The sequence below is a fragment of the Canis lupus genome, chromosome 12, assembly GCF_048164855.1.
Source record: "Canis lupus baileyi chromosome 12, mCanLup2.hap1, whole genome shotgun sequence".
Taxonomy (NCBI): Eukaryota; Metazoa; Chordata; class Mammalia; order Carnivora; family Canidae; genus Canis; species Canis lupus.
Window position 1 is genome coordinate 27,931,541 of NC_132849.1, and position 25,130 is coordinate 27,956,670.

A 25,130-nucleotide genomic window follows, 5' to 3' on the forward strand; every position below is an offset into this window, starting at 1 on the left:
CTATCATAAATAAATAAAAATAAATTTTAAAAAGTTAGCTGATAAAGCTTAAAAGAGGTTAACTAGAATCCAGATAAGGGGCAAGATTTCATCTATATCAGGTGGGAAAAGTTGAAAGGGGTTAAGATAAAAAATGGGCAAGGGGACATTTGAAAGATGTCCATGGGGCTAAGTTGTGAAACCAATTCCCACTGACTTAACAGTCTGGCCCCAACTCTAAGAAATGACTGTGGTTTGCATCAAGTTAACCAAGAAGAGACCAATGATGGTGTCCTAGATTCTCAAGCCAATAGCTCACACCAAGTTCCTGAATCTTTGACCCAGGAACCTCAGGGTCAGAATCTTTGGCCTAGGAACCATCTCAGATGACTAATCTGTGATCTGTGCCCCTGTATTAAGTGGCTTTACAGGTCCAGGAAAATATTTAAGAAAAAAAAAGCATAGAGCTGATGATGTAAATGAACCGATAGCTTTAACACTTTTGTGTTTAGAAATAAGTTTAAAGGGGCACCCAGGTGGCTCAGTGGTTGAGCGTCTGCCTTTGGCTCAGGTCGTGATGCCACGGTCCTGGGATCAAGTCCCAAATCAGGCTACCCGCAGGGAGCCTGCTTCTCCCTCTACCTGTGTGTCTCTGCCTCTCTCCCTGTGTCTCTCATGAATAAATAAATAAACTCTTTTTTAAAAAAATGAAACATTAAAGAATCTGAAACATTTTTGTAATTTCAATTTGAAATGTGTAATTTGGGCAGCCTGGGTGGCTCAGCAGTTTAGCGCCGCCTTCAGCCCAGGGCATGATCCTGGAGACCCAGTATCGAGTCCCACGTCAGGTTCCCTGCATGGAGCCGGCTTTTCCCTCTGCCTGTGTCTCTGCCTCTCTCTCTCTCTCTCTCTCTCTCTCTCTCTGTGTTTCTCACGAATGAATAAATAAATAAAATCTTTTTAAAAAACTGAGCAATTAAAAAAATGAAATGTGTAATTGATATTAGACTTCTGATTTTAATTTGAAAGGTAGAAAACAATTTGCTTATGTTTGTAAAACTTGTTTCAATTTTTTAGAGTCTAATTTACAAAACTTTTTTCATCTGCTCTTTTTGGAGTTACAGGAAATTACTTAGGTGCTTGGGAAGACTTTGCTTATTAGATTTTTAAGTCTGCTTTGGCAGACATTTGAAGTGTTTGAAAGAATTATATATTAAATTTGCAGATACATTAAATTTATCATTTAAAATGCTTAAGAGAATTTGATTAACTGTGGTATAAAAGACAGTTTAATATTTAGGGAGCCTTAATATGTTAAGCAATAAAGTAATTGAGCCATGAACTTAAAAAGTGTAAGTTGTTTTTCTCATTGCTATACCCAAAACTGGCCTTATAAATAGAACAGCAAGATTTGTTAAGTTGAACTTAAAATGTTAAGAAAATTTTGGGTTTTTTGAAATTTATAATTGTTATAAAATTAATCATGTAAATTTAGGCTCCAATAACTAAAAATGTATTTTCTATGCATACAAGCAACTCTTAAATGACACATCCCCACCAAAATCATTGACATTAAGGAAGTCAGCCTGCCTGCAGGGCTCTTAATTCAGCAGACTGTAAACAGTCACTCTCCAAGTGGTCTTTATGAAGCTGTGCCTGTCTTACTCCTTCCTAATGCATTAACAGTCCCTTCAAACCCCTTATGATGGGCCACTATGCTGCTGAGTCTCAGCACTGAGTCCTGGAACAGGCCCATCCACACACCCCCCCACACACACACACATACACACACACACACAAACACACACTGGCAACAGAAAAGCAATTTTAAAATGATTCAGATTCTTTGCTTATTCTCATGAGCTGCATGAAAAGTATATACAGCCCATATGCCACATTTCTTGGAATTCTCTTTTTCTCTCATCCAGTGGTCGTGCCCGCATCCAAAGAGCTGCCTCCACCTCTCTTTCATCCACACTATTAAAATCTCTACCCCCATGTCCTAGACTCTCTACTCTTTACAGATTTGGCATCACTAAAGTCAAAACAATGAGACTGGCTATGATAGAATTGCCCCTTGGAGGCCAGAAGTAAGAGGGAAACGGCTAAAACACTGTATTAGGAAAAGCTATCTAAAATGTAAAGGAAAGGCAAAAAGACTACTCATGCTTTTTCAGTGTCTAACTAGCATCCAATGCTCTAGGATAGGAAGTCACAAAACATTTTCTATAAGAAGCCAGATAGCAAATCTTTTAGGCCTGAGGGTCGTAAGGGCAGTGGCACAACTATTCAACCCTACTGTTATATCTCGAAAGCAGTTACTGACAATCTATAACATATGGGTATGTTTGTGTTCCAATACATTTTTATTATAGAAACAGCCAAAAGGCCAGATTGAGCCCACAAGGCAGTTTGCTGACCCCTTCTCTATTTTTTTTTTTTTTTATGATAGTCACAGAGAGAGAGAGAGAGAGAGAGGCAGAGACACAGGCAGAGGGAGAAGCAGGCTCCATGCACCGGGAGCCCGACGTGGGATTCGATCCCGGGTCTCCAGGATCGCGCCCTGGGCCAAAGGCAGGCGCCAAACCGCTGCGCCACCCAGGGATCCCTGCTGACCCCTTCTCTAGAGGAAAGTATCCTTTTGTTTAATTTACTGTTTACTCTTTATCTGTTTAGCGCTGCCTTCAGCCCATGGCCCGATCCTGGAGACCCGAGATCGAGTCCCACGTCAGGCTCCCTGCATCAAGGCCCAGTCTATAAACTTAGATGTTAACTTGCAGAAGATTGATGAGTTGGGTCATTTTTGTCCAGTAAAACAGTAAAATTGCAAATTATTTCTGTCCAGGAAAACACTAACCCAGCTGTTACAATATTATTGCCCTGGTTTATATCTAACTGCTATTTATCCCACTGATTTTATATATCTATATCTATATCTACATGTATTTACCTACATAAATATATATACATAGATATATAGATATAGATATAGATATAGATATAGATATAGATATAGATCCATCCCTTATCTCCTCCTTTGACCAGCTTTGCCATACTCTTGGTTGCCCTAATGCCAATTAAATTTTTTACACGTTTACTATATATTTGTAAAATAGTTATATTTTTAGTACTTTAAAAACTTATACTTTGACAACTTGTATGTCAATAATTTTTTTCCTGTCCTCTTAGAACCAATATCACAGACCAGACTGCTCAGCCATTCCCCAGGCCTTGGAGGTTTTACAGTTCCTCCTCCAGCCCTGACCCACCCTCAGTGCTTGAGCTCCTGGAGTTAAAAGAGACTTGGACATTAAGACTGGGCTGGGTGAATTTAAAGGAAGTGCAGGAAGCAGGTTCTACCAGGGCAAGCTCCACCTGTCCTGACTTTCTGATCTCACCCACAGAGGTCTGTGGGGACAGGGAGGAGACCACTGTCACCACCTCCTCTTCTGTTCCCCAAACTGTGAGTCACACTGAAATCAATACTGCAAAGGCAGGGCACCCCTGGTGGCTCAGCGGTTTAGCGCTGCCTTCAGCCCAGGGCCTGATCCTGGAGACCCGAGATCGAGTCCCACATCAGGCTCCCTGCATGGACCCTGCTTCTCCCTCTGCCTGACTCTCTCTCTCTCTCTCTCTCTCTCTCTAATAAATAAATAAAATCTAAAAAAAAAATACTGCAAAGGCAGTAAGTATTTGAAGTCTACAAAATGCTTCCCTTTGGTCCAAAAATTCTACTTATAAGAAAAAAGTAGGGATGTGCAACAAATTTTATGTGTTCTTATTGATGTTTACTAGAACTATCCTAAATAGCTTTTAAAAAGCTGAAAATAGGGATGTCTAGGTGGCTCAGTGGTTGAGCATCTGCCTTTGGCTCAGGTCATGATCCTGGGGTCCTGGGATCAAGTCCCACATCAGGCTCCCCGCAGAGAACCTGCTTCTCCCTCTGCCTATGTCTATGCCTCTCTCTGTGTGTCTCTCATGAAGAAAGAAAGAAAGAAAGAAAGAAAGAAAGAAAGAAAGAAAGAAAGAAAGAAAGAAAGAAAGAAATTAGAAATAATCTGATCACCCAACAACTGGAAACCAGTTAAATAATTTTGGGGATGTCTACATAATGGAATATTGTGCAGCCATCGAAGATCACATTTAAATAGACTATCTTATAGCAGAGATAAATGTTCATTATATACTGTTAGATGAAAATAAAAGTAAATAACAAAGTAAACATGTTATTCCAAATTTTATCAGTACATATGATATATGCATATATTATATATCTACACAGAACATATAACATGTTATACATATATGCTATATAATGTGTTATATACACATATGTATATAATATATGGTATGGTATGTTACATGTAATGTATATTATATATAATATAATATGTATTACATGCATATACTATATATCTCATATCTGCTCTAGAGAACAAAAAGATTAGACAAAGATGATGATTAAGATGGACTATACTGGTCCTTCTCCTTAGCCTAGGGGTTTTGAGCCCTCAGGAGAGAGAGAGGTTAAGACCAGAAAACAAGGCAACTATTTGTTGAGAGTCTGTGTCTCTTTCTATTTTCTGGGAGCCAAATGACAGCATCACTGTGAAAGATCCCTCTTTACTCATTCTACAGACCATGGAGCAGCTTTGGGATCCACAGAACTTCAGGAAGTCATCTGTAGAAGAGAGGAAGTGAAAATGTGTGTGGACTTGACCCTAAGCTTGTGGGCTGTGCCGTAACTGTGGAAAATTCTTGAAATAGTAGAGAAAGTTGGGGAGAAGGCAGAGGCCCTGAATCAGCAAGTCCAAGTGGGAGCCCACACACCATAGTTTATCTCTCTGGCTGGTGAGGTCTTGGAACATTTGGTTCCAACATTAAGTACCCTGAAAAATATATATACAAACCCAGTCCCCTGACCATAAAAGGAAATAAGCATTGACTCTGGCTCAGGGTGGGGGAGGGGAGGAGAGAACAGGAACGAGGTTCAAGAAAGTTTTCATAAAAGAGGTGGAATTTAAGCTAGATCTCGAAAAATAAGAATTTCTATTAATGGACGTGTGACAGGTGAAATAGAAGCAAAGAAGATGAAGGGAAAGGGAGGAAGTGCAAGGGACAGAGTCAGGTGTGACCAGAGAGAGAGGGTGGGCCATGGCTGGTGTGGAAGGAGGTAAGACTGGTATTTGGAAGAAACAGAATGCATGGTACAGTTTGGATTTAATTCTGCAGGCAGGAAGGCCAACTGGTCATCCCCAACCTGTGACCTGGCCCCAAGATAACCGAGGTGTGTTGACTGCCTGCCAGCACTCCCTCCTTCTTAAGAAAAAAAAAAGAAGACTGAGCCACAGAGGAGGGCAGTGACTTGTTTCAATAGCACCATGATTTGGCACAAAACAAGGACCAAACCTCATACCCAAGTATACTGAATTACTCCCTTCATTGCTAACATACCTACTTTAGGACTGTCCTGAGAATGATATTGTCCACCGTGATCAGGCTTCCAGCTTCCCCAAAAAATGGTCAATGTCAACCATGAAGCACAGGAAGAACAGTGCCAGGCTGGGATTCCCAGCTTTTAATCAAACTTGTAATCACCAGCTTAACTTCTCCACTCTATCTCCCCACTTGTAAAATGGGTTCCTTTGAACCAGATGGTATCTAAGGTCCTTCCCAGTTATAAAAACAAATGGTACTACTGCCCTATTTTTGTATCTAATTTTGCTATTTTATAAACGTAAATCCATCTTCGCCAATTCACTTCTTGTCTCTGCTTCCTCTGGGCCATTTTCCTATAAGAAACCAGTACTGGATCTGTATCTTTGGGGTAAATCCCCAGCAGTGCAATTGCTGGGTCATAGGGCAGTTCTATTTTTAATTCTTTGAGGAACCTGCACACAGTTTTCCAGAGTGGCTGCACCAGTTCACATTCCCACCAATAGTTATATGGTCTCATTCATTTGGGGAATATAAAAATTAGTGAAAGGGAATAAAGGGGAAAAGGAGAGAAAATGAGTGAAAATATCAGTGAGGGTGACAAAATATGAGAGACACCTAACTCTGGGAAACAAACAAGGAGTAGTGGAAAGGGAGGTGGGCAGGGGGTTGGGGTGACTAGGTGATGGGCACTGAGGGGGGCACTTGGCGGGATGAGCACTGGGTGTTATGCTATATGTTGGCAATTTGAACTCCAATAAAAAAATTAAATAAATAAATAAAAAATACAAAAGACTTAACAGCAAAAAAATTAACAATTAAGTTGATAATAATGCCAAGTAATACTTTATAGTAATACCTTATGAAATGGGTATTATTGTCATCTCCGTGTTGTAGATAAGGAAACTGAGGCATAGAGAGGTTAAATAACTTGCCTGAGGTTAGATAGCTAGTAAATGTGGAACTGGGATTTGAACCAGTTTGGCTCCAGTGCTGAGCTCTTCATCACAATGTTGTCTTAATATTAAGATCAAAAAAAGAAAAAAGAAAGAAACCAGTACTTGGGCAGTGCAGGTGGCTCAGCGGTTTAGCACTGCCTTCAGCCCAGGGTGTGATCCTGGAGACCTGGGATAGAGTCCCACATCAGGCTCCCTGCATGGAGCCTGCTTCTCTTTCTGCCTGTGTCTCTTCCTCTCTCTCTCTGTGTCTCTCATGAAAAAATAAATAAAATCTTAAAAAAAAAAAAAAAAAAAAGAAACCAGTACTGATCTTTATTCATCTCTTAATGCTTTATCTCCTTAGTTATTGAGATGATGAGTGTCCAGACGGCAGTCCTAGAATAGCTTGGAGGCAACAAAAAAGCAAGTGAAATAGGCCAGTTATAATGAAAATAAAAATAACAACCAACACTGTAAATTCCTTTTTATTACACAAAAAGGATATTCTCAATAATGAGAAAGTAAAGAATAAATCCCCTGTAATGCCCACACAGTCATTGAATAACCATATTTGTATAGCACTTTACTATTATTTTTACAAACTTCACATTTTATTCTACAGAACAATCATGGGAGTGACTTTAATTTTCATTCTGACATCTGGCACAATGCCCAGGACAAGAGCTTAATAAATGTTCAATGAACAAAAAGATCCCAGGGCACCTAGGTGGCTCAGTGGTTGAGCATCTGCCTTTGGCTCAGGTCATGATCCTGGGGTTCTGGGATTGAGTCCTGCATCAGGATCCCAGTGGGGACCCTGCTTCTCCCTCTGCCTATGTCTCTGCCTCTCTCTGTGTCTCTCATGAATAAATAAATAAGATCTTTAAAAAATAATAAAAGGAGAAAACCAATGCTAGGAAGTGTTTTAACAACTGACCTTCTGAGAAACAGTCTTGGTTTATAGCACTTACCAGTTGTAAGGTATAAATACTTCCACCAAACATGCTACCAATATGATGTCACTAAATACAAAATTGAAAAGATATGCACACAACCAGGTCTCATGACCAGGTAGGACAGCTTCAGCATACATACAGTGGTATCAGATGAAACTGAGAGATAGATAGAGGCAACCATCACTCAAGTTTTTTTTTTATAAATTTATTTTTTATTGGTGTTCAATTTGCCAACATATAGAATAACACCCAGTGCTCATCCCATCAAGTGCCCCCCTCAGTGCCCGTCACCCAGTCACCCCCTCCCCAGCCCACCTCCCCTTCCCCCCACCCCTAGTTCATTTCCTAGAGTTAGGAGTCTCTCATGTTCTGTCTCCCTTTCTGATATTTCCCACTCATTTTTTCTCCTTTCCCCTTTATTCCCTTTCACTATTTTTTATATTCCCCAAATGAATGAGACCATAAAATGTTTGTCCTTCTCCGATTGACTTATTTCACTCAGCATAATACCCTCCAGTTCCATCCACGTCAAAGCAAATGGTGGGTATTTGTCGTTTCTAATGGCTGCATCACTCAAGTTTTTAAGCCATACTGAGGAATCTGGATCAAAATCATCAAGAAAGCTGGGAAGATTTTAAGCAGTAAGTAACATTACCAGATTTATGTTTTTAAAACATTAGTCTAACCAGTGTGAAGAATGGACTGTATGCTCAGCATACAAATTAGACTATGGCACCATGATGGTGGCTTAGATTATCATGTGTCTAAGCTTCAATAATGGAGGATGAAGAAAGAATAAACAGTGAAGATGTCAAGGAGTCACCTAGATATACAAGTGTGAAGCTCAGAGAAAACTCATAAGCTGGAGATAAACACTTAGGAATGGACAACAGAGAAATGGACAGACAGCAAATGAAGCCACGGGACTAAATTATCCTCTTGAGAAGAAGGCACACCCACAGCTGAGCCTGGGACATGCCAACATTGAGAGGTATGAGAAGAGGAGCCAGAAAAGGTGATTGAAAAAGGCAGCCATGGCAGAGGAAAACCAGGGGAGTGCAGTGTCAAAGAAAGCAAAGCAAGGAAGCATTTCAAAAAGGACAGAGTGGTTACTCTGTGTCCAATGCTGCTGACAAGGGAAGATGAGGACAGGGAAGTAGCCACCAGAGGGAAATTGTGCTGGCTTTGGCATGTGAATCTTAGAGGAATGGTGGATACAGAAGATCCACCAGAAGAGAAGGAAGAATGATTCGGGTGACGTAGGCATGGAGACAGCAAAAAAAAGTACACCTCTCTGGGAGGGAACACAAAGAAGTGGGGTGGTGGCTGGAGAGAGTTATGGGGTCAAGGGAAGATTTCTTCACAAAGGCAGACCCTTGGGCATGTTCATTGCTGATGGCAACAACCTGAGAGGGAGGGAAGAACTGATAGTGTTGGTGAGAGAAAAATCCTAAGCATGAACACCAGAGCTTAAGACAAGGGTTGTCCTCAAGGATATCTCTCCTGTCATTATAGCAGAGAAGGAGAGTGGAATGAGTATTATGGTGGGAAGATGAGTTCCTGCCCAACTGCCTTTGTTGTGTCAATGAAGAACAAGGTGATTATCTTCAGCATGAGAGTGGGAAACGGTGAAAATACTTTCCCTCCTGGTCAGCCTTGTCCCTTCTCCCCATTAAATGCTGTTATACACAATGCCCAGAACTTCTCCCCCATCTTTTTTGGGCTGGTTCTTCTGATCTTGTTCTGATTCAAAATGCTATCTCTCTTGGGATCCCTGGGTGGTGCAGTGGTTTAGCGCCTGCCTTTGGCCCAGGGCGTGATCCTGGAGACCCGGAATCGAGTCCCACGTCGGGCTCCCGGTGCATGGAGCCTGCTTCTCCCTCTGCCTGTGTCTCTGCCTCTCTCTCTGTGTGTGTGACTATCATAAATAAATAAATAATTAAAAAAAAAAACAACAACACAAAATGCTATCTCTCTTAAGTAAGATGTTTACATCTTTAGAACAAAGTATCTGGGGAAAAAAATTAGTCAAAAAAAAAAAAAAAAAAAAACCTTCTCTAACAGAAGCATCTTAGATTGGTATGGGAATTTTGTTCCCCCAGAAATGGTAGGAAGGTCCTAACCTCAGACATGATTCCACAGCTATTCACATGAACAAATGATGACTGACATATGAGACTCAGCATGTAACTCTGGAGTTCTAGTAATGGCTGCATTACTCACATTTGACCTCTGACCCTCCATCCACAGAAAGTGAGCTTTAGATTATCTACCGCAAAGAGGGGTGAGACAACCCAAAACCATTGCATTCCTTGCCAACTCATCAGAAGTGGCAGGATGAGATTGCGTACAGTGTGTAAAATGTCTACACACTTGACATTCATCTCTGTCCATTGCTCTAAGTGGACAGAACTGAAGTGTAGATAGATACCCAAGCATTTCCCTCTCCAACAACGTTAAGGACATTTGCATCTTCCACCTAGGAGAAAAATGAGACAGGTCTCTTAGCAAAGAATGGGTAGAGGCCTTGCCTAAAAAATGAATTCTTTCACCCACAGCTATTTTCTTTCTGTCAGTAGAAATACTTAGGGATTGAGTTGGCAAATGAGAGCCTGAGACACATGAGGGGAAATTCGGGTCCCCACTGCTACCACTATTGCTACCACTGAGTAATCACTCTGAATTCACTGTCTCCATCAGAGCTTTACCTCCCTCTCCTTGGGAATTCCCCCCAAACAGGGAGTATGCAGTCATCCTCATGTCTTGCTATTTCTAAGGCTGGAAATGAAATATTTGTGGAACTTCCTTTGTCAGAGGAAATGGTGACCTTTAAACTTTCATCAAAAGAGAAGGAAGTGAATGCTAATAATAAGGTTCCTTTGGTTAATACCACCGAGCAAGGCTGAGAATCTCTTCTCTTCACAATGACCTCAGCGGAATCCCTGAGAGACAGCTGAGCAGTAACTTCACAGCTCTCTAGGAGAGAGAGTTACCAGTTACCCTTCCTCCTTCCATCTATCCTGCACTCTCAAAGGGCCTTGGATCCTATTTCCTTAGAGTAGGGGTGAAAAACGACTCATCAATAAGAACTTTGCAGTCCCTGCCTGAGCATATTTCCCAAAGCTGTCCCAGGGATGTCTCTCCATGCCCCCCTCACCTATCTGCTACTTGGCTTCCCTTTGTGAGGAAAGAATTTTCTACCTAGTCACAGACAAAAGTCCTCTTTTGGACTTCAGGCTGCTAATCAGCTGAGGCTCTACAGGCTCATGCCTACAGGCCCTCCATGCCTCCTAATAGTCTCTTCCTGACTGCAGACCCTGAAATCCCCTATACTCAGAGGCTCATCCTTAACTCTCTTCCCATTTCCCCTCCCCTCTTCCCTGGAAGGAAGTCCCTTCTCCAACTAGCTGACTCCTGAGATATCTTCAATGACCTGTACACTCTCCTAAATTGACCTGCAGCATCTCTTTTATCCTTGCAATATGTCTTCTCTACTTGTGGGTTGGCACATTCCCCTCCTGAGAAGAGAAACTTCTTGAGAAGTTTCCCCAAAGCAGCTGCTGCAGTAGAAGGAGGAGAGGAGGGAAGGAGAAACTACTTTTTTCTTGAATATCAAATATAGCAGATATATTGGGCAGTCTGAACTTAGTGAATTACAAACAAGAAATTTTTCCTCCAGCAACTGCTTCACACATGTTCTGACATCTCCAGCCATTGCAGAACTTTCTAGTGAACAACCTTCATATATGAACAGTCTCAACCTCCAGATAAAGATGCCAGATATGAACCCTTTCACCTAATTTTATTTCTTTCCCCAAACCCCACTAAAATAACGTTACAGATATCTTTAAAGGCACAAACCTACAAGCATGGAGAAAATGACACAGCAACGATGGTGGGGATACACATTGTTTTGATCAATCAGGCAATTCCTGGGCGTACACTTCACTGAGTTCACATTCACAAAAAATTCAAGAGTTCCCAGTCTCACACAGGAATATTTTAGGGAAAAAATGAAAGCTGGAAAGCAGTTGGACAAGTGGAAGCTGATCCTAAGTGAGCAGTGGAAAAACTAGAACCAACCAATATCTAGTACCTTTGAGACTAGAGAGAAGGGTAAAATAAGGAAGACTGTTTGGAGGCTAGTTTAAAATGTGGTTACAAACCAAAAGAAAAAGTACATTTGTAAGTATGTATTATGTGATTCTATTCATATAAAAGTCTAGAAAATGTAAACTATCTATAGTGACAGAAAATAGGTCAGTGCTTGGGAGTGAAGAAGAGGAGAAGGAAGAATTGCAAAGAGGCCTGAGGAAACAGGTAATAAATACACTCCCTATCTCGACCATAGTGACAGTTTCAAGGGGGTATATCAAAACATAATTGCACAGTTTAAATATGTGCAGTTTATTATATGTCAATTTTATCTCAATAACACTGTTTTTTAAAAGTACTGGCAGACCTGTGAGGAAATTCTCACTTGTCGCTTGACTGGTTCAGTATTTTTGAAGAACAATATGATAATAATTTAACTAATAGTTATATCCCATTCTAGTAGAATACAACAGGTTTATTCTGTAGAAAAATGTAAAATAAAGAGGGAGTAGGGGACATGAGGCACATCTGAAGGTGGGAGAAAAATATCAAAAGTAGGATGAATAATGAAAGCATGCAGCATGATGTTGAAAATCTCAGACCTTCTTTCCCACATCACTTGCAGAAGGATGGTTGCCAGGCCTTTATCCTTGAGGCAGGAGACTAAAAGAGGCTTCTCTGGGGAACAAAGTCAATATTGATTTTAGGGTTTCTCCAATGCACTGGCCTTTCCAGGTCATCAAATGACAACATTTACAGCCTACAGACCTCATATATACTCAGAGCTTCCAATCTGCTTTCAAGTTACCTACTCTTAATGTAAGCAGAAAAGCTACTAAACATCTGCAGAAAATTTTTAGTAAGATTAATATCAAAACAAACCAAACAAACTCTGAAAACTATAAAACACTGATGAAAGTATTGAAGATGACACAAATGGAAAGATATTCCATGCTCATGGATTGGGAGAACAAATATTGTTAAAATGTCAATACTGCCCAACACAATCTATAGATTGAATGCAATCCCTATCAAAATACCAACAGCATTTTTCACAGAGCTAGAACAAACAATCCTAAAATTTGTATAGGACCAAAAAAGACCCCAAATAGCCAAAGCAATCTTGAAAAAGAAGAAAAAAACTGAAGGTATCACAATCCCAGATTTCAAGATATACTACAAAGCTGTAGTAATCAAAACAGTATGGTCCTGGCACAAAAATAGATACATAGATCAATAGAATAGAATAAATAGCCCAGAAATAAACCCAGATTAAATGGTCAGTTAATCTTTGACAAAGGAGGCAAGAATATACAATGGGAGGAAGACAGTCTCTTGTCTCCATTTCCCAACAAATGGCTTTGGGAAAACTGGACAGCTACACACAAAAGAATGAACCTAGACTACTTTCTTACATCATACACTAAAATAAGCTCAAAATGGATTAAAGACCTAAAGGTGAAACCTGAAACCATAAAAATCATAGAAGAGAACACAAGCAGTAATTTCTGACATTGGCCATAGCAACATTTTCCTAGACATGTCTCCTGAGGCGAGAGAAATAAAAGCAATAAACTATTAGGATTACATCAAAATAAAAAGCTTCTGCACAGCAAAGGAAACAATACACAAAACCAAATGACAACCTAATGAATGGGAGGAGATATTTGCAAATGACATATCTGATAAAGGATTACTATCCAAAACATATAAAGAACTTACACAACTCAACACCAAAAACCAAATGATTCAATTAAGTAATGAGCAGAAGACATGAACAGACATTTCTCAAAAAAAGACACACAAGAGGCCAATAGACAAATGAAAAGATGTTCAACATCACTCATCATCAGGGAAATGCAAATTAAAACAACAATGAGATATCACCTCATAACTGTCAGAATGGCTAAAATCAAAAACAAAAAAGAACAAGTGTTTGCAAGGATATGGACGAACAGGAATCCTCTCACACTGTTAGTGGGAATGCAAACTGGTGCAGCCACTGTGGAAAACAACATGGAGGTTCCTCAAAATTTAAAATAGAATTACCATATGATCCAGTAATTCCACTACTGGGTATTTACTCAAAGAATATGAAAACACTAATTTGAAAAGATATATGTACCTTTTTGTTTACTGCAGCATTATTTATAATAGCCCAATTATGGAACCAACCTAAGTGTCCATCAATATGAATGGACAAGGAAGACGTGAGATAAATACAAACACCACACACACACACACACACACACACACACACACACACCAGAATACTATTCAGCCATAAAAAAGAATGAGATCTTGTCATTTGCAACAACGTATATGGGATCTGGAAGGAGAACAAAGAGGTAGATACCAGAAGACAGGTCACAGAAGCGGTGGGTAAAATAGGTGAAGGGGATTAAAGTACATTTATTATGATGAGCACCGAGAAATGTATAGAATTGTTGAATCACTATACTGTACACCTGAAACTAATATAATATGGTATGCTAATTATACTGGAATTTTTAAAAGTGGGTGAAGAAAGAAACTATGCAAAAAGAAGAAACCTAAAAAAACTATTATGAATATCCTCAGAGCAGTAAGATAATAGAACCAGGAAACAAGAACAAATACTACAGGGGTGAGGTGAGGGGGAATATTCAAAGAACAAGAAAATATGATAAGAGAAATAAAAACTTAATAAAAGAATTAGAGGGAAGCCTGGGTGGCTCAGCAGTTTAGCACCTGCCTTCAGTCCAGGGCATGATCCTGGAGTCTTGGGATCGAGTCCCACATCGGGCTCCCTGCATGGAGCCTGCTTCTCCCTCTGCCTGTGTCTCTGCCTTTCTCTCTGTCTCTCTCTCTCTCAATCTCTCTCTCTCTCTCTCTGTCTTTCATGAATAAATAAAATAAAATCTTAAAAAAAAAGAATTAGAGATGTTAAGCAAATCTCTCAGAAAGTAAAGCAAAAGGATAAAGAGAGGATAGAATCAATAAGAATATTAGAGGACAGGTCCAGGAGTCTCAAAAGGTGAAAATAGAGATTCCAGGAAAAAAAAAGGAAAGAGAAAAAAAAAACTGAGAGAAAAGTCACTTAATCAAATAATTAATAAGGTTTCTTCAGAACTTGAAAAAACAAGAGTTTCCAGATTGTAATGTTCCCATTGAGTGTCTAACATAATGAATGAAAAAAGACCCACCCCATGTGATTTCAGAACACAGGAGATAAAGAGATAATCCTACAATATTCCAGATAGAAAGCAACATGGAAATAATTGAGCATTTGAATAGCATCAGACTTCTCAGCAGCAAATTTGGAAACTAAAAGAAAATGGAGCAATGCCTTCAAAATCCTAAGGGAAAACTAATTTCAGCCTAGAATTTTTTATCCAGCCGAACATTCGCCTGCCTCTGTGTGGGTGTGTACGCACGCACATGTGCACACATGCACATACATATGAAGCAAATATGACAAAACACTGAGGACTCTTGGCTTAGGAAGATGAGTATGCAGATGTCCATTGTGCCATTCTTTACACCTGTCTTATTTTGAAACTTTTCATGATGAGAATGGGTGAGGAGAGGGCAAGAGGAAGAACACAATTTCACACCTAATTCAAAGTTTCTTGCCTTCCCCTGCTCAGTCTGATTTACAGTTCTGGGAAGGGGAAAATGTCTATTCCTTCCCTCCTTCCTCCTTCTTCTTTATCTTCTGCCATTCTTCCACTGATTGGAACCTAGGAAGAGGCAGTGGGAAATGGGAAAGTCTTCCATACCTGGGGCTTGCCAGAGAAACCAAGCCTCCCCAGGGAATGGGAGCACCCTGCTGAGGCCTAGGTGGTACTGGTGCTTGGATACAACTTGTCCAAGCAGGTCAGATGACAGGGTGGGGCAAGCAGCAGGAAGTCATTCTCTGGCATGAGCTGATCTGTATGCAGGGGTGGGAGAACCTGCAGAGGAATCAGCCATGAGAAAACAACATGGCATTTTTGGTTAGTCGATGCCTTTGCTCAGGCAGAAATCATGGAGAAAGGGGCTTGTAGGAGTTATTTCACCAGACTCTGTGAGCCATGGATATAGAAGTACCCAGGGCACAGAGGGAGGCAGTGGATGTGTTCTTCCCTCTGCAGCACAAATGCAGAATAGCCTTGGTACTTGGACACATACACAACCCCCCCCCCCCCGGAAGAGATAGGCCTCTGGTGTAGACACCAGCTCTCTCTGTCGGTCCCAGGGGCAAGGCCAGGGCTGTGCCCTCTTAAAGCATCCAGGCTGCCCTCAGCAACGGCAGGGGTGGTACCATGTGGGAACTGTAGCTACCAGACATGAGACAGCCACAGAGGACTCTAAGATAAGCCAGGTGAGATCTGCAGGGTGAGCCCCCAAGTTACTGGTCAGAAGGGAACAGGAGCCAAGGAAACTGGAATCAATTCCAGTTCTACAATTCCTGGAACAATCAATTCCAATACTACAATTCCTTTACACCCACAGAGTTATGAGGGTCAGAGAGTCTTTGTTTTGTTTTTCTGTGAACAGTCCTTTTTTTAAACATATATATATGAGTATATATATATATTATATTGTATTGAATATATATGTATATATATATTATATATATTTTTATATATATATTATATTTGTATTGAAGTTTGATTTGCCAACATATAGTATAACACCCAATGCTCATCCTGTGAAGTGCCCCCCTCAGTGAACAGTCTTTTAACAAAAAACTGCACAAATTGAAAGTATATAATTGGATCATTGTGACATAGGCATATACCACTGAAACTATCACCATACTCACAATAATGAACAAAAGCATTACCTCCAAAAATTTTCTCAAAAAAAGTTTCCTCATACCCCTTTATAACCTTCCCTCCCCCTCGCTGCACCCCAACACCAGATAACTTTTCCATTCCATAGATGAGTTTGCATTTTCTAGAATATTATATAAATGAAATCATATGGTATGTACTCTTTCATGCCTGCCTTCTTTCAGCATAATTATTTTGAGATTCATCCGTATTGTTGCATGTATCATTAGTCCATTCCTTTTTATTGCTATATAGTATTCCATTGTATGAATGTACCATAGTTTGTTTATTCATTTATTTGTTGATGAAATTGCATTATTTCCATTTTTAGAAATGACAAATAAAGTTGCTATGAATATTCTTATAGGAATATTTGCAGAAACATATGCTTTTATTCCTTGTGGGTAAATTGAAACCTGGCAATGGAAGGGCTAGGTCATATGGTAGCTAGCTACATGTTTAACTTTCTAAGAAACTGTCAAATTGTTTCCCAAACTGTTTATACCATTTTGGATTCCCACTAGCAATGTATAAAAGTTCTAGTTCTCCACCATCCTCAACAACACTTAGTATGGTGAGTCCTTTTCACTGTAGACATTCTTATAGGTGTATAATAAGGTCCAGAGAGCCTAGGGTAATATTGGTATCTTCTTCAGCACTCAGAACAGTGCCAGTCATAGAGAAAATATTTGTTGCTTGATTGATCTGTCTTTTTAAAGTAAATGGAATTAGTTACAAGCTGGTTTGGCCAGGCCTTGCCTCTAGAGACACAGTTCCTGAGGATTTTAAAAAAGAAAAATCTGGTTCACCTCTGCTCCACTGGAGATCAACTAAGACCCAATCCAGGAGAAGTAGAAAGGCCAACCCACATTGTCCTTTACATCCTAAGTATTTAAGAGTCTACTATATTTCAGGAGAGCCCCGGGCACACTGACCCTGCACTGCTCAGAGTAACTACCTCAATGAGGGGGTCTAAGAAATACGCTGTGTGAAGAACAGTTAGAGAAGACTTAGGAGAGTACATAACAGATGTCATCACATTCGTGAATGTCATCACATTTCCAGCTGTAAAGTGGGCTGCTTCACAAAGTTACAAGTGTCCCATTTCTCAAATCACCTTCATCTTTACAGGAATGCAACAGAAGTTACTTACCCCTAACCTGAGGAAGAGGAAGGACTAAGAAAACAGTACCCAAATTCTAAAAGGTATGTCAGGCACATACTATATGTTTTCTAAAGTCTTCATTTAATGAAACTGAAGAGTGAGGACAGAAAATGCTAAATTAGACTTTAACAGAGAATGCATTAAGGCAACCCAGAATATTAAGTAACACTGAGTATGAGGCTGCTCAGCTGGGGAGAGACAAAATGGAAGAACTTTATACAGGGGTCTACTACCCCAAAAAGCCATTAAAGTGTCCAATAAAAAGAGAAGCTCACATCCCAACCCCACAAACTTCAGGAGCCCAGAAGAGAATACTCCTAGGAACTGAAGGCTAGAGGAAGATCTCTTTATAAAATTTTCATAGAAAGTTGAGAAAGAGGGCAGCCCGGGTGGCTCAGTGGTTTAGCTCTGCCTTCGGCCTAGGATGTGGTCCTGGAGACCAGGGATCGAGTCCCATGTCGGGCTCCCCTGCATGGGGCCTGTTTTCTCCCTCTGCCTGTGTCTGTGCCTCTCTCTCTCTCTCTCTCTCTGTCTCTCATGAATAAATAAATAAATAAATCTTTTAAAAAAAAAAAAAAGAAAGAAAGAAAGTTGAGAAAGATTTTTTTCAATTTTTCAAGATGTTTTCTGATGTTTTGGGACATGTTTTAAATGTTTACCCCTACTTGAAGAAAAGATGGAACTAGGAAAACAGCACCCAAATTCTAAAAGGTCTAAGGTCAGGCACACACTAGAAGTTTCCCAAGTCTTCATTTAATGAGACTGAGGAATGAGGACAGAAAATGCTAAATCAGACTTTACCAAAGAATGACAAAAGTAACATGTGCTTGTTGTAGGAATTTTTTAAAATAAAGAAAATCCCAAATAAGAAAATCACAAATCTGTGAACCCACTACCAAAATATTTCTATTGTTGACATGCTGCTGGATATAGAGTCAGTCCTCTTTGTTTTTGTAAAATAGAATCATAATGCATATGCTGCCCAGTAACTGAAATGCAGACCAAAATGGAAAAAAAAACATATTTGCTTCATTTGTGTCAATTGGTTTACATGATTATTTTATGAAGAGCTTTTAAAAAAAATTATTTATGTATTCATGAGAGACACAGGCAGAGGGAGAAACAGGCTCCCTGCAGGAAGCCTGACGTGGGACTCGATCCCAGGACTCCAAGATCACACCCTGGACTGAAGGTGGCGCTAAACCGCTGAGCCACCCGGGCTGCCCTTTATGAAGAGCTCTTAAAAGTTAACATGAAAGTTTAACTCCTTCAATAAAAAATGTAAAAGTCATAAGCAGGAAATTAATGAAATATTTTTGAAGGGAAAATAGCACTGGTGAAAAGTATAGGAAAATGGGCACTTTCAGACAATGCTGGTAGCAGTAAAAAGGGACACAAGCTTCCTGGAGGGCAATTTAGCAATAGAGTACCATAAACCTTTGGACCCTAAATTCCATTTTTAGAAATTCATCCTAAGAGAGACGCCTAGGTGGCTCAGTGGCTGAGTGTCTGCCTTTTAGCTCAGGGCGTGATCCTGGAGTCGTGGGATAGAGTCCCGCATCAGGCTCCCTGAGGGGAGCCTGCTTCTCCTTCTGCCTGTGTCTCTGCCTCTTTCTCTCTTTATCTCTCGTGAATAAATAAATGAAATCTTAAGAAAAAGAAAGAAAGAAAGAAAATAATTCATCCTAAGGAAATTTTCCCCCAGGATTAGATAAATTTGCCTTCATTTTCTTGTGTTAATTTTATGCCATTTTTTGTATGTTTAAGCTTTTATTTGTTTGGAATTTAACTTAGTATGAAGGAGAGAATGTAACTTTTTAATTCTTAATTTTTCTAAATGGCTTATTGTTTCCCAAACACTACTTCTTAATCAATCCACACTTTCCCCTTCTGATTTCCAATAGTGGAGTTTGACTTTTAAACGTAATCCACTGCCTCTCGGGCAACATTTGAGGAAATCCCGTTTCTTCCCTCAAACCAATGAGACAATGAATATGTCACTTCCCCTCTTTTTTACTTTGTTTCTACGAATTCCTTCTTTCCAAACTCTGCAAGGCCACTAGTTCAGTTCTAGAGAAATTTCTAATGCCCGAGGACAAAGCAGAACTAACTGATATGGAGAAATCGGGGAAATGCTTACCTATTCAGTGCAGCCTATCCTATATGGTGACTCAAACTGTCTACAGCCTAAATCATCTTTTCCTCCCCAAACCATTTCCTCCTCAAGGTTATTTATAGAATGTCATCCTAGAGTCCTCTTTCTGCTCGCCTGTCCACCCAGGACACATTGCATCATTTCTTCCTTCCCTGCGTGGGCTTCTCAGGTGCACTCCCACTGTGGCATCATCCAATGTCTATTTCCCTCAGTCTAGATCCTCCTGCCTTTCACAAGGAGGAGCAGAGCAATCTCCCAGCTTCACTCACTTCCTGGACTAATCCACTAAACTCACCACCATGACACTTTTCTGCATCACTTGTCACTGCGCTGCTTAAAACACTCCAGGTGTTCCTCATTGCTCATAAATTAAAGTCCAGACATTACCCTAAGCAAGGCCCACTGCAATTTGTTCCTACCCCATCTACTTCTCCAATCTTTTCTCCTTATTCCAACATAACGCTCTGTCTCCAATATTTCCCCAGGATTAGATAAATTTGACTTCATTTTCTTCTGTTAATTTTATGCCATTTTTTGTATGTTTAAGCCTTTTATTCATTTGGAATTTAATATTTTGTTAAATATTTTGTTAAATGATTCTTTCCTCTTCTGTCTCTAGTCTGAACTGAATTTAAGGAAATTTATTCAAGGGGCACCATGGTGGCACAGCGGGTTAAGCATCTGACTCTTGGTTTTGGCCCAGGTCATGATCTCAGGGTCGTGAGATCATGCCCATGGTGGACTCTGCGCTCAGTGCGGAGTCTGCTTAAACTCGCTCTCCCTTTCCCTCTGCCTTGCCCCCCAGAATAAATAAATAATATTTTTAAAGGTTGTTTATTCATGTATTGAATAGTGTTATAGTGCCTGGTCTTAATTTTTAAATTTTTAAATCTCATTTTACTTTAATACCCATGTATTTACTTTTCTCAGTGGGTCAGTAGCCCTCACAAAAGCAAAATTCCCAGGCCCAAAGTAAAGCCATGCTTTTTCCAAGCTATTCTTTTAAAAAACATAAATACATCTGCAAGTTGCACCATATAGGTCCTGGAAATTTTGCATCAAAGATTTTCATCTAAGTGGTGATTTCTTTCCTCCAAGTCAGGAAAGATCTGGGAACAGAATAGGACACTGGCGATCGAAGACAGTGCTGAACCAAGGTCAGAAGAAGCTGGAAAGAGCAATAAGGTATGCCAAAAGAGAGCTCATCGTGATTTGGCTGCATTGGGGAGGTTGTGGCACACCAACTGTATCTCTATGTGGATGCCCCAGGCAGTCCACTCTCTTGACTCCCAGGATACCACATTCCACGTTTCCTCCGGACATGCCTGGCTTCTGCTTCCTAGTCACCCTGTCTGCCATTCCTGGATGCACACACTCTGACTCGGGAACATGCCTCACCTCCACACTCTCCCCTGCTCCTCATGCCCACTCCTAAGACTCCATGCCTTAGCTCGTTGCCTCTTCCAAGCTCTAATTTCATGCATGCAACTCCCATGGGATTTGCTTCATGAGATCCTCACAATCCATGCCATTTCCTCTAAGTCTGCAGGCATTTCGCTCAGAATATGGTGCTTCTGTGTTCCACACAACTGCTTCCAGAATATGATAACTCAAATATCCTATACGTCTACGGAGGTGCACTTTTTTTTTTTTTTTAAGATTCTATTTATTTATTCATGAGAGACACAGAGGGACAGAGGGACAGAGGGAGAAGCAGGCTCCGTGCAGGGAGCCCGACATGGGACTCGATCCCAGGACTCCAGGATCATGCCCTGGGCCGAAGGCAGACGCCAAACCGCTGAGCCACCGAGGGATCTCCCAGAAGGTGCACTTTCCTTCGAGACATCTATCTTCCTCACATCCCACCTCTAACCAATCACCAAGCTGTGATGATTCGACCCTTCTGATAATTCAAATGCATCCACTTCTCTCCATCTCCACGGCCACCACATGAGTCCAAAGCCATCCTCATTTCTCACCCAGATAATTCATGAACCTTCTCCCCACATTTGCTCTCTCCTCTTTAGAATCCAGACAGATCTTTTATAAACACAAAACTAATTTTGCTCCTCCCCTATTTAAAACACTTCAAAAGTGCCTTCAGGATATACTCAGTGTCCTTAACCTGCTTGCAGGGCTGTCCATGACCTGACCATGCCTACCTCTTCAGCCGTAACTCCTGCCACTTTGCCTCTCAGTCTCTGAGTTTCTGCCACACTGGCCCTTTTCAGTTTCTCTAATACACCAATGTCCTTCTAGGACATAGAAGGCCCCATAGGCCCCTTTAGGGCCTATGCACATGCTTCTCCCATTGCCTGAGACACGAATCTTTTTTCCTACATCTACCTGCACCTTCATCTGGCTAAATCTTACCTTTTCCATCCACAATGCTGCTTTCTCAGAGAGACTTTCCGTGACCTTTCAGACTAATTTAAGTTTCCTCCCTCCCCACCTTCCACTCCCCCTGCATATATCTCAAAGCATCCCACACTACCCTTTCTTAAAAACCACCACAACTATGATCATACATGCTTCTCCACAAGCAGAGATGTTCTATGAGGCTCAGAACCCTGTTTGTCTTAATCACCACTAAGTCTCCTGCTCCAGAAGCATGTTCCTGGATCAAAGCTCCTCACCTATGAATGACAGCATGAACTGATAGCCTTTAATAATTATTCCAATCTACTATAACCACTATGGACAAGCTTGCATTTTACTTAGAATTCCTATAACTATAACCTGATTTTTGGTTGGCTACATTTGAAATTCCCTGCAGCAAATCTTTTTTCCATTCTATGTCAAGGATGAGCCTGGACTAGCAGAGCAAAGAAAGGTCTAATTCCATGGGTGGGGGAGGGGAGAATAACTCCCAAAGGGGGCACAGCCTGAGCAAAGAATCAGGAGAAAGTTGGACACTTGGGGACAAAGAAAGGGAAACTAACACTGAACTAAATACTCTCACAAACACAATCTCATTTAATACTTCCAAAGCCCTATGAAGAATTGTTAGCCCAGTTTTACAGATGAGGCAACCAAAGCTCTAATAGTTAAGTAACTTGCCAAGGCCATGCAATAGGAGACACTGACATGAAATGTTATGCCTTATGCTTTTACTCACCCAATTTCTTCAGCCTGGAACATCCATTCTCCACTATCCAAACCTACCACTTCAAGTCACAGCTAAAATGCAGGCTCTGTAAAGTCTTCCATAATTCTCCATGTTAGCTTCAGCCTCTCCCTTCCCATCTGCCTGCTGTGCCTCTATTACAGGACTTCTTTTATTCTGCTTGCACTGTAGTCATCTGCACAGGTCTTCTCCACAAGTTTAGAGCTTATTAAGGGCAGGTGGAGTTCTTTGCCACCTCTTTCCCCATGGCTTCTGATACAACGCCTCACTGTGAAGCAGACTGCCAAGCTGGCTTCAGTAAGATTTCCTGCAACTCTGCTCTGTGGAAACTCCTGCTCTCCTCTGCCCCTACCTAGGTCCTGCTCCTGAGTCCAGGCTCTCTCAGCCTGCTCTTTCTCTCCCAGGGGAGCTATAGTGCCTTTGAGCAACTATGAAGGGGATATAATGATCTACAGAGGACTGCACTAAGATCTCATGGAGAGCACAGTAGAGAAGAGAAAGTTAAGATCACATCTCTTCCCTGGATGTTCATTTTTTTAATCAAAATACTGTAAAACTTGTCTAGCCTTTCTGACTCAGAAACTTAAACTCTGTTAAAGGTAACCAAGGCAAGGCCCCAGATGATCTCTCATCTCTATCAAGCCTGAGTCATCATCAATGGAGTAAAGTTGTTATTTCCTTATGTCAGTGACTGTTATATATTTCTGTACTAGAAATGGAACTTGTTTCTTTTTTTTTTTTTTTTTTGGAACTTGTTTCTATTTATACTCAGTGACAAATCAAATCGGCCACTGAAGTAATGAAAAAGCATGTATCTGTTTCTAACGCAACTGTACATGTGACAGAGAAAGATCCTACAAAAGAATATTAAGGAATGAATACAGGATGAGCCTTATGTAACCAAACACAATACTTCAAGAGTATAGAAGTACCATGAAGCAGATATGGTTAGGTTCAGGGTAGTCATGAAGTGTGGGGTGAACAGCCATGGCTGCAAAAATCCCAACTGTCATCCAGTCCAATCTTTTCCCTTCATAGATAAGGACAGCTCTGAGATGTATAGAAATGTTTTTAGGTCACACAACAATGGGTTAGGGTCAAAGCCAGATCCAAGTCTCTTGCCTTTCCAACCACACTGTGTACCACACTTGCCATTCCCTGTCCTGCGCCACAGTTGCTCTAACCAGGGGTCCATCCTCCCCAGTACCCAGGAATTCATACCAAAAGGAAGGAGAACAGAATCATGCACTGGGCATTGGACCTTTGCTGTTAATTATTTGCATCCATAAGTCAGCTTCACATCATAGTGAATGCTTATACTGATATTTAGAAAAAATGTTTTGAAAAACTATAAAATGCCATACAAATGTTAGATGTTTAATGTAATTATTATATGATTTCCACCTGGGATGTTAACAGTTTATTATTGGCCTTTTTATTTTCACAACTAAATATATCTTTATACCTGGGATCAGAATTTGGCCAAAATGAAAGCATCTGATTAGGTTTTTAATTCACTTGATTTGAAAATCATCTCTCAGAGAGTAGAGAATATGATAAGAGGAATACTAATCTAGACACAATTCTGTCTAAGAAGGAATTGATTATATGAAAGAAGAAATTTGAGATAAAGTGCATGTCACCTTGGAGTTTGTGATGGAGAAGGGAAAGATCGTTATACACAGTAGTAATCAGAATAGATTAGGTTATACTGCATAGTATACAGAATAGATTAGGTTAAACTCTGAAATCTCAGTGACGTCACACAAACATTTGTTTCTCAGGGCATCTGGGTGGCTCAGTCAATTAAGTGTCTGCTTTTGGCTCAGGACCCTGGGATTGAGCCCCACTTTGGGCTCCCTCTCTGCGGGAAGCCTGCTTCTCCCTCTCCCTCTGCCGGCCACTCCCCCTTCTTGTTCAATCTCTCTCTCTCTCTATCAAATAAATAAATAAAATCTTTTAAAATAAATAAAGATTTCTCACTCATGCAAAGATAAATGCAGATTGTTCTAGTCTCATACATCTGCAACCATACCTCATCCATTTGTAGCCATACCATCTGGAATACGTGACTTCCAAAATTGCTGCATCAGAGGAAGCTGGAGATGACGGAAGCATACAGTGGCCCTCAATTGCATAAGCCTAGAAGTATAACATATCACGTATCACTTCCTGCTCACGCTTTGGCCAGAAGGAACCATATATCCCTTACCCATGCAAGGGAGACTAGGAAATGAAGACAGACATTTATCAAGTAATCCTACAAATGGATTTTTGGTAAGGAGAATCTACCACATATACATTCCCTAGATTTCAGAGGAGCAAATATTGAAATGCTCAGAGTATCCCATTTGTATAAAAACAAAGCTATATATGCCTTAAAAAAGGAACAAATGAAAGAAAATACACCAAGGTAGTAATATTGAATACCTCTAGTTATTTGTTTGTGGATTTTATTTTCTTTTTATATTTTTTATATT

At 40.5% G+C, this 25,130-nt stretch overlaps 1 long non-coding RNA gene across 1 annotated transcript in view; it reads right to left on the reverse strand.

Annotated features, from left to right (window-relative positions):
* LOC140601381 (uncharacterized) overlaps positions 1-25,130 on the reverse strand; it is a 61,502-nt gene that overhangs the window by 17,166 nt on the left and 19,206 nt on the right. The window contains exon 3 of the long non-coding RNA XR_012004387.1: positions 24,686-24,792. This is a non-coding gene — a long non-coding RNA (uncharacterized lncRNA). The remainder of the gene's footprint in view (positions 1-24,685; positions 24,793-25,130) is intronic.